The sequence below is a fragment of the Taudactylus pleione genome, unplaced genomic scaffold (genome assembly GCF_031769625.1).
Source record: "Taudactylus pleione unplaced genomic scaffold, aTauple2 ptg000154l, whole genome shotgun sequence".
Classification (NCBI taxonomy): domain Eukaryota; kingdom Metazoa; phylum Chordata; class Amphibia; order Anura; family Myobatrachidae; genus Taudactylus; species Taudactylus pleione.
The window spans coordinates 30,332,708-30,349,823 of record NW_028284556.1 but is presented as its reverse complement, the minus strand read 5'-3'; the positions used below and the strand labels follow the sequence as shown (position 1 = coordinate 30,349,823).

General features: G+C 31.8%; 11 non-coding genes across 11 annotated transcripts; all 11 read left to right on the top strand.

The window, feature by feature from the left end:
* The first annotated feature begins 557 nt into the window (after positions 1-557).
* Positions 558-640, top strand: TRNAL-UAA (transfer RNA leucine (anticodon UAA)). The gene has a single exon. It is a non-coding gene; the product is annotated as a tRNA-Leu (tRNA).
* Positions 641-2,164: 1,524 nt separating this feature from the next.
* TRNAL-UAA (transfer RNA leucine (anticodon UAA)) lies at positions 2,165-2,247 on the top strand. The gene has a single exon. It is a non-coding gene; the product is annotated as a tRNA-Leu (tRNA).
* A 2,438-nt stretch (positions 2,248-4,685) lies between these two features.
* Positions 4,686-4,768, top strand: TRNAL-UAA (transfer RNA leucine (anticodon UAA)). Its single transcript has one exon. It is a non-coding gene; the product is annotated as a tRNA-Leu (tRNA).
* Positions 4,769-5,044: 276 nt separating this feature from the next.
* TRNAI-UAU (transfer RNA isoleucine (anticodon UAU)) lies at positions 5,045-5,127 on the top strand. The gene has a single exon. It is a non-coding gene; the product is annotated as a tRNA-Ile (tRNA).
* Positions 5,128-6,285: 1,158 nt separating this feature from the next.
* TRNAL-UAA (transfer RNA leucine (anticodon UAA)) lies at positions 6,286-6,368 on the top strand. The gene has a single exon. It is a non-coding gene; the product is annotated as a tRNA-Leu (tRNA).
* Positions 6,369-9,630: 3,262 nt separating this feature from the next.
* On the top strand, positions 9,631-9,713 carry TRNAL-UAA (transfer RNA leucine (anticodon UAA)). The gene has a single exon. It is a non-coding gene; the product is annotated as a tRNA-Leu (tRNA).
* An 831-nt stretch (positions 9,714-10,544) lies between these two features.
* TRNAL-UAA (transfer RNA leucine (anticodon UAA)) lies at positions 10,545-10,627 on the top strand. The gene has a single exon. It is a non-coding gene; the product is annotated as a tRNA-Leu (tRNA).
* Positions 10,628-12,364: 1,737 nt separating this feature from the next.
* TRNAL-UAA (transfer RNA leucine (anticodon UAA)) lies at positions 12,365-12,447 on the top strand. The gene has a single exon. It is a non-coding gene; the product is annotated as a tRNA-Leu (tRNA).
* Positions 12,448-14,191: 1,744 nt separating this feature from the next.
* Positions 14,192-14,274, top strand: TRNAL-UAA (transfer RNA leucine (anticodon UAA)). The gene has a single exon. It is a non-coding gene; the product is annotated as a tRNA-Leu (tRNA).
* Positions 14,275-15,105: 831 nt separating this feature from the next.
* On the top strand, positions 15,106-15,188 carry TRNAL-UAA (transfer RNA leucine (anticodon UAA)). The gene has a single exon. It is a non-coding gene; the product is annotated as a tRNA-Leu (tRNA).
* Positions 15,189-15,463: 275 nt separating this feature from the next.
* TRNAI-UAU (transfer RNA isoleucine (anticodon UAU)) lies at positions 15,464-15,546 on the top strand. Its single transcript has one exon. It is a non-coding gene; the product is annotated as a tRNA-Ile (tRNA).
* The last annotated feature ends 1,570 nt before the right edge of the window (positions 15,547-17,116 follow it).

The following is a 17,116-nucleotide window of genomic DNA, read 5'->3' as shown; positions in this document are numbered from 1 at the left end:
GCACCAGGATGGCCGAGTGGTTAAGGTGTTGGGCTTATAATCCAATGGATTTATATCTGCATGGATTCAAACCCCCCTTCTGGTGTGGTTTTTAATTTCAGCTTCCAAAAAATGTACAATAAAGAATGTTATCAATTAGGGAAATTTAAAATTGACAGCCATATATCTTTCAACAAAAACATGGTCATGTGAAATTACAGAGAAAGTAACTATTTCTATTATAAAATCAAGAGCAATCATTATAGCTGTACAGTTTAAAAAATGGTGAATACAATCAATTTCAGTAATTTAAAAATTGACAATCCACATAGAAAAAAACATGAACATTCCATCAGTACTTGTCATGAAAAACACTTTAACTACTGCAGCAGGAAGGTCATACCAAACATACTTTCAGAGATGAGAAGAAATATAGGTATTCTAATATACAAAAATCAGAGCTATGTAGTTATTTAGACTCAAAGCTGTATAATGATTAAAGACAAGTTAACAGAGCATGATGAAAAAAAGATGAACATTTCAATAGTGCTTATCTTGATAAACTCCTTGGCTACCGCACCAGGATTGCCGAGTGGTTAAGGCGTTGGACTTAAGATCCAATGGATTTATATCCGGGTGGGTTCGAACCCCACTCCTGGTATGGTTTTTAATTTCAGCTTCCAAGATATGTACAATAAAGAATGTCATCAATTAGGGAAAAATAACTGACAGCAATACATCCTCGAAAAAAACATGGTTATGTGAAAGGACAGAAAAAGCAGCTATTTCCATAAAAAAATCAAGAGCAATTGTGATAGTTGTACACATTAAAAATGTTTAATACCTACAATTTCAGTAATTTAAAATTGACAATGCACATAGAAAAAAATATGAACATTTCAATAGTACATATCATGATAAACGCTTTGGCTACTTGCCTAGGATGGCCGAGTGGTTAAGGTGTTGGCCTTATAATCCAATGGATTTATATCTGCATGGATTCAAACCCCCCTTCTGGTGTGGTTTTTAATTTCAGCTTCCAAAAAATGTACAATAAAGAATGTTATCAATTAGGGAAATTTAAAATTGACAGCCTTATAGTTTTCAACAAAAACATGGTCATGTGAAATTACAGAGAAAGTAACTATTTCTATTATAAAATCAAGAGCAATCATTATAGCTGTACACTTTAAAAAATGGTGAATACAATCAATTTCAGTAATTTAAAAATTGACAATCCACATAGAAAAAAACATGAACATTCCATCAGTACTTGTCATGAAAAACACTTTAACTACTGCAGCAGGAAGGTCATACCAAACATACTTTCAGAGATGAGAAGAAATATAGGTATTCTAATATACAAAAATCAGAGCTATGAAGTTATTTAGACTCAAAGCTGTATAATGATTAAAGACAAGTTAACAGTGCTTTTTGAAAAAAAGATGAACATTTCCATAGTACAGAAAAAGCAGCTATTTCCATCATAAAATCAAGAGCAATCATTATAGTTGTACACAATAAAAATGTTTAATACCTACAATTTCAGTAATTTAAAATTGACAATGCACATAGAAAAAAATATGAACATTTCAATAGTGCATATCATGATAAACGCTTTGGCTACTACACCAGGATGGCCGAGTGGTTAAGGTGTTGGGCTTATAATCCAATGGATTTATATCTGCATGGATTCAAACCCCTCTTCTGGTGTGGTTTTTAATTTCAGCTTCCAAAAAATGTACAATAAAGAATGTTATCAATTAGGGAAATTTAAAATTGACAGCCGTATATCTTTCAACAAAAACATGGTCGTGTGAAATTACAGAGAAAGTAACTATTTCTATTATAAAATCAAGAGCAATCATTATAGCTGTACACTTTAAAAAATGGTGAATACAAACAATTTCAGTACTTTAAAAATTGACAATCCACATAGAAAAAAACATGAACATTCAATCAGTACTTGTCATGAAAAACACTTTAACTACTGCAGCAGGAAGGTCATACCAAACATACTTTCAGAGATGAGAAGAAATATAGGTATTCTAATATACAAAAATCAGAGCTATGTAGTTATTTAGACTCAAAGCTGTATAATGATTAAAGACAAGTTAACAGAGCATGATGAAAAAAAGATGAACATTTCAATAGTGCTTATCTTGATAAACTCCTTGGCTAGCGCACCAGGATGGCCGAGTGGTTAAGGCGTTGAACTTAAGATCCAATGGATTTATATCCGCGTGGGTTCGAAACCCACTCCTGGTATGGTTTTTAATTTCAGCTTCCAAGATATGTACAATAAAGAATGTCATCAATTAGGGAAAAATAACTGACAGCAATACATCCTCGAAAAAAACATGGTTATGTGAAAGGACAGAAAAAGCAGCTATTTCCATAAAAAAATCAAGAGCAATCGTTATAGTAGTACACATTAAAAATGTTTAATACCTACAATTTCAGTAATTTAAAATTGACAATGCACATAGAAAAAAATATGAACATTTCAATAATGCATACCATGATAAACGCTTTGGCTACTGCACCAGGATGGCCGAGTGGTTAAGGTGTTGGGCTTATAATCCAATGGATTTATATCTGCATGGATTCAAACCCCCCTTCTGGTGTGGTTTTTAATTTCAGCTTCCAAAAAATGTACAATAAAGAATGTTATCAATTAGGGAAATTTAAAATTGACAGCCGTATATCTTTCAACAAAAACATGGTCGTGTGAAAAAACAGAGAAAGTAACTATTTCTATTATAAAATCAAGAGCAATCGTTATAGCTGTACACTTTAAATAATGGTGAATACAATCAATTTCAGTAATTTAAAAATTGACAATCCACATAGAAAAAAACATGAACATTCCATCAGTACTTGTCATGAAAAACACTTTAACTACTGCAGCAGGAAGGTCATACCAAACATACTTTCAGAGATGAGAAGAAATATAGGTATTCTAATATTCAAAAATCAGAGCTATGTAGTTATTTAGACTCAAAGCTGTATAATGATTAAAGACAAGTTAACAGAGCATATTGAAAAAAAGATGAACATTTCAATAGTGCTTATTTTGATAAACTCCTTGGCTAACGCACCAGGATGGCCAAGTGGTTAAGGAGTTGGACTTAAGATCCCATGGATTTATATCTGCGTGGGTTCGAACACCTCTCCTGGTATGGTTTTTAATTTCAGTTTCAAAGATATGTACAATAAAGAATGTCATCAATTAGGGAAAAATAACTGACAGCAATACATCCTCGATAAAAACATGGTTATGTGAAAGGACAGAAAAAGCAGCTATTTCCATTAAAAAATCAAGAGCAATCGTTATAGTTGTACACAATAAAAATGTTTAATACCTACAATTTCAGTAATTTAAAATTGACAATGCACATAGAAAAAAATATGAACATTTCAATAGTGCATATCATGATAAACGCTTTGGCTACTACACCAGGATGGCCTAGTGGTTAAGGTGTTGGGCTTATAATCCAATGGATTTATATCTGCATGGATTCAAACCCCTCTTCTGGTGTGGTTTTTAATTTCAGCTTCCAAAAAATGTACAATAAAGAATGTTATCAATTAGGGAAATTTAAAATTGACAGCCGTATATCTTTCAACAAAAACATGGTCGTGTGAAATTACAGAGAAAGTAACTATTTCTATTATAAAATCAAGAGCAATCATTATAGCTGTACACTTTAAAAAATGGTGAATACAAACAATTTCAGTACTTTAAAAATTGACAATCCACATAGAAAAAAACATGAACATTCCATCAGTACTTGTCATGAAAAACACTTTAACTACTGCAGCAGGAAGGTCATACCAAACATACTTTCAGAGATGAGAAGAAATATAGGTATTCTAATATACAAAAATCAGAGCTATGAAGTTATTTAGACTCAAAGCTGTATAATGATTAAAGACAAGTTAACAGTGCTTTTTGAAAAAAAGATTAACATTTCCATAGTACAGAAAAAGCAGCTATTTCCATCATAAAATCAAGAGCAATCATTATAGTTGTACACAATAAAAATGTTTAATACCTACAATTTCAGTAATTTAAAATTGACAATGCACATAGAAAAAAATATGAACATTTCAATAGTGCATATCATGATAAACGCTTTGGCTACTACACCAGGATGGCCGAGTGGTTAAGGTGTTGGGCTTATAATCCAATGGATTTATATCTGCATGGATTCAAACCCCTCTTCTGGTGTGGTTTTTAATTTCAGCTTCCAAAAAATGTACAATAAAGAATGTTATCAATTAGGGAAATTTAAAATTGACAGCCGTATATCTTTCAACAAAAACATGGTCGTGTGAAATTACAGAGAAAGTAACTATTTCTATTATAAAATCAAGAGCAATCATTATAGCTGTACACTTTAAAAAATGGTGAATACAAACAATTTCAGTACTTTAAAAATTGACAATCCACATAGAAAAAAACATGAACATTCCATCAGTACTTGTCATGAAAAACACTTTAACTACTGCAGCAGGAAGGTCATACCAAACATACTTTCAGAGATGAGAAGAAATATAGGTATTCTAATATACAAAAATCAGAGCTATGTAGTTATTTAGACTCAAAGCTGTATAATGATTAAAGACAAGTTAACAGAGCATGATGAAAAAAAGATGAACATTTCAATAGTGCTTATCTTGATAAACTCCTTGGCTAGCGCACCAGGATGGCCGAGTGGTTAAGGCGTTGAACTTAAGATCCAATGGATTTATATCCGCGTGGGTTCGAACCCCACTCCTGGTATGGTTTTTAATTTCAGCTTCCAAGATATGTACAATAAAGAATGTCATCAATTAGGGAAAAATAACTGACAGCAATACATCCTCGAAAAAAACATGGTTATGTGAAAAGACAGAAAAAGCAGCTATTTCCATAAAAAAATCAAGAGCAATCGTTATAGTTGTACACATTAAAAATGTTTAATACCTACAATTTCAGTAATTTAAAATTGACAATGCACATAGAAAAAAATATGAACATTTCAATAATGCATACCATGATAAACGCTTTGGCTACTGCACCAGGATGGCCGAGTGGTTAAGGTGTTGGGCTTATAATCCAATGGATTTATATCTGCATGGATTCAAACCCCACTTCTGGTGTGGTTTTTAATTTCAGCTTCCAAAAAATGTACATAAAGAATGTTATCAATTAGGGAAATTTAAAATTGACTGCATCTTTCAAAAAAACATGGTCGTGTGAAATTACAGAGAAAGTAACTAATTCTATTATAAAATCAAGAGCAATCATTATAGCTGTACACTTTAAAAAATGGTGAATACAAACAATTTCAGTACTTTAAAAATTGACAATCCACATAGAAAAAAACATGAACATTCCATCAGTACTTGTCATGAAAAACACTTTAACTACTGCAGCAGGAAGGTCATACCAAACATACTTTCAGAGATGAGAAGAAATATAGGTATTCTAATATACAAAAATCAGAGCTATGAAGTTATTTAGACTCAAAGCTGTATAATGATTAAAGACAAGTTAACAGTGCTTTTTGAAAAAAAGATGAACATTTCCATAGTACAGAAAAAGCAGCTATTTCCATCATAAAATCAAGAGCAATCATTATAGTTGTACACAATAAAAATGTTTAATACCTACAATTTCAGTAATTTAAAATTGACAATGCACATAGAAAAAAATATGAACATTTCAATAGTGCATATCATAATAAATGCTTTGGCTACTACACCAGGATGGCTGAGTGGTTAAGGTGTTGGGCTTATAATCCAATGGATTTATATCTGCATGGATTCAAACCCCTCTTCTGGTGTGGTTTTTAATTTCAGCTTCCAAAAAATGTACAATAAAGAATGTTATCAATTAGGGAAATTTAAAATTGACAGCCGTATATCTTTCAACAAAAACATGGTCGTGTGAAATTACAGAGAAAGTAACTATTTCTATTATAAAATCAAGAGCAATCATTATAGCTGTACATTTTAAAAAATTGTGAATACAAACAATTTCAGTACTTTAAAAATTGACAATCCACATAGAAAAAAACATGAACATTCCATCAGTACTTGTCATGAAAAACACTTTAACTACTGCAGCAGGAAGGTCATACCAAACATACTTTCAGAGATGAGAAGAAATATAGGTATTCTAATATACAAAAATCAGAGCTATGTAGTTATTTAGACTCAAAGCTGTATAATGATTAAAGACAAGTTAACAGAGCATGATGAAAAAAAGATGAACATTTCAATAGTGCTTATCTTGATAAACTCCTTGGCTAGCGCACCAGGATGGCCGAGTGGTTAAGGCGTTGAACTTAAGATCCAATGGATTTATATCCGCGTGGGTTCGAACCCCACTCCTGGTATGGTTTTTAATTTCAGCTTCCAAGATATGTACAATAAAGAATGTCATCAATTAGGGAAAAATAACTGACAGCAATACATCCTCGAAAAAAACATGGTTATGTGAAAGGACAGAAAAAGCAGCTATTTCCATAAAAAAATCAAGAGCAATCGTTATAGTTGTACACATTAAAAATGTTTAATACCTACAATTTCAGTAATTTAAAATTGACAATGCACATAGAAAAAAATATGAACATTTCAATAATGCATACCATGATAAACGCTTTGGCTACTGCACCAGGACGGCCGAGTGGTTAAGGTGTTGGGCTTATAATCCAATGGATTTATATCTGCATGGATTCAAACCCCCCTTCTGGTGTGGTTTTTAATTTCAGCTTCCAAAAAATGTACAATAAAGAATGTTATCAATTAGGGAAATTTAAAATTGACAGCCGTATATCCTTCAACAAAAACATGGTCGTGTGAAATAACAGAGAAAGTAACTATTTCTATTATAAAATTAAGAGCAATCGTTATAGCTGTACACTTTAAATAATGGTGAATACAATCAATTTCAGTAATTTAAAAATTGACAATCCACATAGAAAAAAACATGAACATTCCATCAGTACTTGTCATGAAAAACACTTTAACTACTGCAGCAGGAAGGTCATACCAAACATACTTTCAGAGATGAGAAGAAATATAGGTATTCTAATATTCAAAAATCAGAGCTATGTAGTTATTTAGACTCAAAGCTGTATAATGATTAAAGACAAGTTAACAGAGCATATTGACAAAAAGATGAACATTTCAATAGTGCTTATTTTGATAAACTCCTTGGCTAACGCACCAGGATGGCCAAGTGGTTAAGGAGTTGGACTTAAGATCCCATGGATTTATATCTGCGTGGGTTCGAACACCTCTCCTGGTATGGTTTTTAATTTCAGTTTCCAAGACATGTACGATAAAGAATGTCATCAATTAGGGAAAAATAACTGACAGCAATACATCCTCGATAAAAACATGGTTATGTGAAAGGACAGAAAAAGCAGCTATTTCCATTAAAAAATCAAGAGCAATCGTTATAGTTGTACACAATAAAAATGTTTAATACCTACAATTTCAGTAATTTAAAATTGACAATGCACATAGAAAAAAATATGAACATTTCAATAGTGCATATCATGATAAACGCTTTGGCTACTGCACCAGGATGGCCGAGTGGTTAAGGTGTTGGGCTTATTATCCAATGGATTTATATCTGCATGGATTCAAACCCCCCTTCTGGTGTGGTTTTTAATTTCAGCTTCCAAAAAATGTACATAAAGAATGTTATCAATTAGGGAAATTTAAAATTGACTGCATCTTTCAACAAAAACATGGTCGTGTGAAATTACAGAGAAAGTAACTATTTCTATTATAAAATCAAGAGCAATCATTATAGCTGTACACTTTAAAAAATGGTGAATACAAACAATTTCAGTACTTTAAAAATTGACAATCCACATAGAAAAAAACATGAACATTCCATCAGTACTTGTCATGAAAAACACTTTAACTACTGCAGCAGGAAGGTCATACCAAACATACTTTCAGAGATGAGAAGAAATATAGGTATTCTAATATACAAAAATCAGAGCTATGAAGTTATTTAGACTCAAAGCTGTATAATGATTAAAGACAAGTTAACAGTGCTTTTTGAAAAAAAGATGAACATTTCCATAGTACAGAAAAAGCAGCTATTTCCATCATAAAATCAAGAGCAATCGTTATAGTTGTACACAATAAAAATGTTTAATACCTACAATTTCAGTAATTTAAAATTGACAATGCACATAGAAAAAAATATGAACATTTCAATAGTGCATATCATGATAAACACTTTGGCTACTACACCAGGATGGCCGAGTGGTTAAGGTGTTGGGCTTATAATCCAATGGATTTATATCTGCATGGATTCAAACCCCTCTTCTGGTGTGGTTTTTAATTTCAGCTTCCAAAAAATGTACAATAAAGAATGTTATCAATTAGGGAAATTTAAAATTGACAGCCGTATATCTTTCAAGAAAAACATAGTCGTGTGAAATTACAGAGAAAGTAACTATTTCTATTATAAAATCAAGAGCAATCATTATAGCTGTACACTTTAAAAAAAGGTGAATACAAACAATTTCAGTACTTTAAAAATTGACAATCCACATAGAAAAAAACATGAACATTCCATCAGTACTTGTCATGAAAAACACTTTAACTACTGCAGCAGGAAGGTCATACCAAACATACTTTCAGAGATGAGAAGAAATATAGGTATTCTAATATACAAAAATCAGAGCTATGAAGTTATTTAGACTCAAAGCTGTATAATGATTAAAGACAAGTTAACAGTGCTTTTTGAAAAAAAGATGAACATTTCCATAGTACAGAAAAAGCAGCTATTTCCATCATAAAATCAAGAGCAATCATTATAGTTGTACACAATAAAAATGTTTAATACCTACAATTTCAGTAATTTAAAATTGACAATGCACAAAGAAAAAAATATGAACATTTCAATAGTGCATATCATGATAAACGCTTTGGCTACTACACCAGGATGGCCGAGTGGTTAAGGTGTTGGGCTTATAATCCAATGGATTTATATCTGCATGGATTCAAACCCCTCTTCTGGTGTGGTTTTTAATTTCAGCTTCCAAAAAATGTACATAAAGAATGTTATCAATTAGGGAAATTTAAAATTGACAGCCGTATATCTTTCAAGAAAAACATGGTTGTGTGAAATTACAGAGAAAGTAACTATTTCTATTATAAAATCAAGAGCAATCATTATAGCTGTACACTTTAAAAAATGGTGAATACAAACAATTTCAGTACTTTAAAAATTGACAATCCACATAGAAAAAAACATGAACATTCCATCAGTACTTGTCATGAAAAACACTTTAACTACTGCAGCAGGAAGGTCATACCAAACATACTTTCAGAGATGAGAAGAAATATAGGTATTCTAATATACAAAAATCAGAGCTATGTAGTTATTTAGACTCAAAGCTGTATAATGATTAAAGACAAGTTGACAGTGCATTTTGAAAAAAAGATGAACATTTCAATAGTACAGAAAAAGCAGCTATTTCCAACATAAAATCAAGAGCAATCGTTACAGTTGTACACATTAAAAATGTTTAATACCTACAATTTCAGTAATTTAAAACTGACAATGTACCTAGAAAAAAAACTGAACATTTCAAAAGTGCTTATCATGATAAACGCTTTGGCCACTGCACCAGGATGGCCGAGTGGTTAAGGCGTTGGACTTAAGATCCAATGGATTTATATCTGCGTGGGTTCGAACCCCACTCCTGGTATGGTTTTTAATTTCAGCTTCCAAGATATGTACAATAAAGAATGTCATCAATTAGTGAAAAATAACTGACAGCAATACATCCTCGATAAAAACATGGTTATGTGAAAGGACTGAAAACGCAGCTATTTCCATTAAAAAATCAAGAGCAATCGTTATAGTTGTACACATTAAAAATGTTTAATACCTACAATTTCAGTAATTTAAAATTGACAATGCACATAGAAAAAAATATGAACATTTCAATAGTACATATCATGATAAACGCTTTGGCTACTTGCCTAGGATGGCCAAATGGTTAAGGAGTTGGGCTTATAATCCAATGGATTTATATCTGCATGGATTCAAACCCCCCTTCTGGTGTGGTTTTTAATTTCAGCTTCCAAAAAATGTACAATAAAGAATGTTATCAATTAGGGAAATTTAAAATTGACAGCCGTATATCTTTCAACAAAAACATGGTCATGTGAAATTACAGAGAAAGTAACTATTTCTATTATAAAATCAAGAGCAATCATTATAGCTGTACAGTTTAAAAAATGGTGAATACAATCAATTTCAGTAATTTAAAAATTGACAATCCACATAGAAAAAAACATGAACATTCCATCAGTACTTGTCATGAAAAACACTTTAACTACTGCAGCAGGAAGGTCATACCAAACATACTTTCAGAGATGAGAAGAAATATAGGTATTCTAATATACAAAAATCAGAGCTATGTAGTTATTTAGACTCAAAGCTGTATAATGATTAAAGACAAGTTAACAGAGCATGATGAAAAAAAGATGAACATTTCAATAGTGCTTATCTTGATAAACTCCTTGGCTACCGCACCAGGATGGCTGAGTGGTTAAGGCGTTGGACTTAAGATCCAATGGATTTATATCTGCGTGGGTTCGAACCCCACTCCTGGTATGGTTTTTAATTTCACCTTCCAAGATATGTACAATAAAGAATGTCATCAATTAGAGAAAAATAACTGACAGCAATACATCCTCGAAAAAACCAGGTTATGTGAAAGGAAAGAAAAAGCAGCTATTTCCATTAAAAAATCAAGAGCAATCGTTATAGTTGTACACATTAAAAATGTTTAATACCTACAATTTCAGTAATTTAAAATTGACAATGCACATAGAAAAAAATATGAACATTTCAATAGTGCATACCATGATAAACGCTTTGGATACTGCACCAGGATGGCCGAGTGGTTAAGGTGTTGGGCTTATAATCCAATGGATTTATATCTGCATGGATTCAAACCCCCCTTCTGGTGTGGTTTTTAATTTCAGCTTCCAAAAAATGTACAATAAAGAATGTTATCAATTAGGGAAATTTAAAATTGACAGCCGTATATCTTTCAACAAAAACATGGTCGTGTGAAATAACAGAGAAAGTAACTATTTCTATTATAAAATCAAGAGCAATCGTTATAGCTGTACACTTTAAATAATGGTGAATACAATCAATTTCAGTAATTTAAAAATTGACAATCCACATAGAAAAAAACATGAACATTCCATCAGTACTTGTCATGAAAAACACTTTAACTACTGCAGCAGGAAGGTCATACCAAACATACTTTCAGAGATGAGAAGAAATATAGGTATTCTAATATACAAAAATCAGAGTATGTAGTTATTTAGACTCAAAGCTGTATAATGATTAAAGACAAGTTAACAGAGCATATTGAAAAAAAGATGAACATTTCAATAGTGCTTCTTTTGATAATCTCCTTGGCTAATGCACCAGGATGGCCAAGTGGTTAAGGAGTTGGACTTAAGATCCCATGGATTTATATCTGCGTGGGTTCGAACACCTCTCCTGGTATGGTTTTTAATTTCAGTTTCCAAGATATGTACAATAAAGAATGTCATCAATTAGGGAAAAATAACTGACAGCAATACATCCTCGATAAAAACATGGTTATGTGAAAGGACAGAAAAAGCAGCTATTTCCATTAAAAAATCAAGAGCAATCGTTATAGTTGTACACAATAAAAATGTTTAATACCTACAATTTCAGTAATTTAAAATTGACAATGCACATAGAAAAAAATATGAACATTTCAATAATGCATATCATGATAAACGCTTTGGCTACTGCACCAGGATGGCCGAGTGGTTAAGGTGTTGGGCTTATTATCCAATGGATTTATATCTGCATGGATTCAAACCCCACTTCTGGTGTGGTTTTTAATTTCAGCTTCCAAAAAATGTACATAAAGAATGTTGTCAATTAGGGAAATTTAAAATTGACTGCATCTTTCAACAAAAACATGGTCGTGTGAAATTACAGAGAAAGTAACTATTTCTATTATAAAATCAAGAGCAATCATTATAGCTGTACATTTTAAAAAATGGTGAATACAAACAATTTCAGTACTTTAAAAATTGACAATCCACATAGAAAAAAACATGAACATTCCATCAGTACTTGTCATGAAAAACATTTTAACTACTGCAGCAGGAAGGTCATACCAAACATACTTTCAGAGATGAGAAGAAATATAGGTATTCTAATATACAAAAATCAGAGCTATGTAGTTATTTAGACTCAAAGCTGTATAATGATTAAAGACAAGTTAACAGAGCATGATGAAAAAAAGATGAACATTTCAATAGTGCTTATCTTGATAAACTCCTTGGCTAGCGCACCAGGATGGCCGAGTGGTTAAGGCATTGAACTTAAGATCCAATGGATTTATATCCGCGTGGGTTCGAACCCCACTCCTGGTATGGTTTTTAATTTCAGCTTCCAAGATATGTACAATAAAGAATGTCATCAATTAGGGAAAAATAACTGACAGCAATACATCCTCGAAAAAAACATGGTTATGTGAAAGGACAGAAAAAGCAGCTATTTCCATAAAAAAATCAAGAGCAATCGTTATAGTTGTACACATTAAAAATGTTTAATACCTACAATTTCAGTAATTTAAAATTGACAATGCACATAGAAAAAAATATGAACATTTCAATAATGCATACCATGATAAACGCTTTGGCTACTGCACCAGGATGGCCGAGTGGTTAAGGTGTTGGGCTTATAATCCAATGGATTTATATCTGCATGGATTCAAACCCCCCTTCTGGTGTGGTTTTTAATTTCAGCTTCCAAAAAATGTACAATAAAGAATGTTATCAATTAGGGAAATTTAAAATTGACAGCCGTATATCCTTCAACAAAAACATGGTCGTGTGAAATAACAGAGAAAGTAACTATTTCTATTATAAAATTAAGAGCAATCGTTATAGCTGTACACTTTAAATAATGGTGAATACAATCAATTTCAGTAATTTAAAAATTGACAATCCACATAGAAAAAAACATGAACATTCCATCAGTACTTGTCATGAAAAACACTTTAACTACTGCAGCAGGAAGGTCATACCAAACATACTTTCAGAGATGATAAGAAATATAGGTATTCTAATATTCAAAAATCAGAGCTATGTAGTTATTTAGACTCAAAGCTGTATAATGATTAAAGACAAGTTAACAGAGCATATTGAAAAAAAGATGAACATTTCAATAGTGCTTATTTTGATAAACTCCTTGGCTAACGCACCAGGATGGCCAAGTGGTTAAGGAGTTGGACTTAAGATCCCATGGATTTATATCTGCGTGGGTTCGAACACCTCTCCTGGTATGGTTTTTAATTTCAGTTTCCAAGACATGTACGATAAAGAATGTCATCAATTAGAGAAAAATAACTGACAGCAATACATCCTCGAAAAAACCAGGTTATGTGAAAGGACAGAAAAAGCAGCTATTTCCATAAAAAAATCAAGAGCAATCGTTATAGTTGTACACATTAAAAATGTTTAATACCTACAATTTCAGTAATTTAAAATTGACAATGCCCATAGAAAAAAATATGAACATTTCAATAGTGCATACCATGATAAACGCTTTGGATACTGCACCAGGATGGCCGAGTGGTTAAGGTGTTGGGCTTATAATCCAATGGATTTATATCTGCATGGATTCAAACCCCCCTTCTGGTGTGGTTTTTAATTTCAGCTTCCAAAAAATGTACAATAAAGAATGTTATCAATTAGGGAAATTTAAAATTGACAGCCGTATATCTTTCAACAAAAATATGGTCATGTGAAATTACAGAGAAAGTAACTATTTCTATTATAAAATCAAGAGCAATCATTATAGCTGTACAGTTTAAAAAATGGTGAATACAATCAATTTCAGTAATTTAAAAATTGACAATCCACATAGAAAAAAACATGAACATTCCATCAGTACTTGTCATGAAAAACACTTTAACTACTGCAGCAGGAAGGTCATACCAAACATACTTTCAGAGATGAGAAGAAATATAGGTATTCTAATATACAAAAATCAGAGCTATGTAGTTATTTAGACTCAAAGCTGTATAATGATTAAAGACAAGTTAACAGAGCATGATGAAAAAAAGATGAACATTTCAATAGTGCTTATCTTGATAAACTCCTTGGCTACCGTACCAGGATTGCCGAGTGGTTAAGGCGTTGGACTTAAGATCCAATGGATTTATATCCGGGTGGGTTCGAACCCCACTCCTGGTATTGTTTTTAATTTCAGCTTCCAAGATATGTACAATAAAGAATGTCATCAATTAGGGAAAAATAACTGACAGCAATACATCCTCGAAAAAAACATGGTTATGTGAAAGGACAGAAAAAGCAGCTATTTCCATAAAAAAATCAAGAGCAATCGTTATAGTTGTACACATTAAAAATGTTTAATACCTACAATTTCAGTAATTTAAAATTGACAATGCACATAGAAAAAAAAAAGAACATTTCAATAGTACATATCATGATAAACGCTTTGGCTACTTGCCTAGGATGGCCGAGTGGTTAAGGTGTTGGGCTTATAATCCAATGGATTTATATCTGCATGGATTCAAACCCCCCTTCTGGTGTGGTTTTTAATTTCAGCTTCCAAAAAATGTACAACAAAGAATGTTATCAATTAGGGAAATTTAAAATTGACAGCCATATAGTTTTCAACAAAAACATGGTCATGTGAAATTACAGAGAAAGTAACTATTTCTATTATAAAATCAAGAGCAATCATTATAGCTGTACAGTTTAAAAAATGGTGAATACAATCAATTTCAGTAATTTAAAAATTGACAATCCACATAGAAAAAAACATGAACATTCCATCAGTACTTGTCATGAAAAACACTTTAACTACTGCAGCAGGAAGGTCATACCAAACATACTTTCAGAGATGAGAAGAAATATAGGTATTCTAATATACAAAAATCAGAGCTATGTAGTTATTTAGACTCAAAGCTGTATAATGATTAAAGACAAGTTAACAGAGCATATTGAAAAAAAGATGAACATTTCAATAGTGCTTATTTTGATAAACTCTTTGGCTAACGCACCAGGATGGCCAAGTGGTTAAGGAGTTGGACTTAAGATCCCATGGATTTATATCTGCGTGGGTTCGAACCCCTCTCCTGGTATGGTTTTTAATTTCAGTTTCCAAGATATGTACAATAAAGAATGTCATCAATTAGGGAAAAATAACTGACAGCAATACATCCTCGATAAAAACCAGGTTATGTGAAAGGACAGAAAAAGCAGCTATTTCATTAAAAAATCAAGAGCAATCGTTATAGTTGTACACAATAAAAATGTTTAATACCTACAATTTCAGTAATTTAAAATTGACAATGCACATAGAAAAAAATATGAACATTTCAATAGTGCATATCATGATAAATGCTTTGGCTACTGCACCAGGATGGCCGAGTGGTTAAGGTGTTGGGCTTATAATCCAATGGATTTATATCTGCATGGATTCAAACCCCACTTCTGGTGTGGTTTTTAATTTCAGCTTCCAAAAAATGTACATAAAGAATGTTATCAATTAGGGAAATTTAAAATTGACTGCATCTTTCAAAAAAACATGGTCGTGTGAAATTACAGAGAAAGTAACTATTTCTATTATAAAATCAAGAGCAATCATTATAGCTGTACACTTTAAAAAATGGTGAATACAAACAATTTCAGTACTTTAAAAATTGACAATCCACATAGAAAAAAACATGAACATTCCATCAGTACTTGTCATGAAAAACACTTTAACTACTGCAGCAGGAAGGTCATACCAAACATACTTTCAGAGATGAGAAGAAATATAGGTATTCTAATATACAAAAATCAGAGCTATGAAGTTATTTAGACTCAAAGCTGTATAATGATTAAAGACAAGTTAACAGTGCTTTTTGAAAAAAAGATGAACATTTCCATAGTACAGAAAAAGCAGCTATTTCCATCATAAAATCAAGAGCAATCATTATAGTTGTACACAATAAAAATGTTTAATACCTACAATTTCAGTAATTTAAAATTGACAATGCACATAGAAAAAAATATGAACATTTCAATAGTGCATATCATGATAAACGCTTTGGCTACTACACCAGGATGGCCGAGTGGTTAAGGTGTTGGGCTTATAATCCAATGGATTTATATCTGCATGGATTCAAACCCCTCTTCTGGTGTGGTTTTTAATTTCAGCTTCCAAAAAATGTACAATAAAGAATGTTATCAATTAGGGAAATTTAAAATTGACAGCCGTATATCTTTCAAGAAAAACATGGTCGTGTGAAATTACAGAGAAAGTAACTATTTCTATTATAAAATCAAGAGCAATCATTATAGCTGTACACTTTAAAAAATGGTGAATACAAACAATTTCAGTACTTTAAAAATTGACAATCCACATAGAAAAAAACATGAACATTCCATCAGTACTTGTCATGAAAAACACTTTAACTACTGCAGCAGGAAGGTCATACCAAACATACTTTCAGAGATGAGAAGAAATATAGGTATTCTAATATACAAAAATCAGAGCTATGTAGTTATTTAGACTCAAAGCTGTATAATGATTAAAGACAAGTTGACAGTGCATTTTGAAAAAAAGATGAACATTTCAATAGTACAGAAAAAGCAGCTATTTCCAACATAAAATCAAGAGCAATCGTTACAGTTGTACACATTAAAAATGTTTAATACCTACAATTTCAGTAATTTAAAATTGACAATGCACATAGAAAAAAATATGAACATTTCAATAGTACATATCATGATAAACGCTTTGGCTACTTGCCTAGGATGGCCAAATGGTTAAGGAGTTGGGCTTATAATCCAATGGATTTATATCTGCATGGATTCAAACCCCCCTTCTGGTGTGGTTTTTAATTTCAGCTTCCAAAAAATGTACAATAAAGAATGTTATCAATTAGGGAAATTTAAAATTGACAGCCGTATATCTTTCAACAAAAACATGGTCATGTGAAATTACAGAGAAAGTAACTATTTCTATTATAAAATCAAGAGCAATCATTATAGCTGTACAGTTTAAAAAATGGTGAATACAATC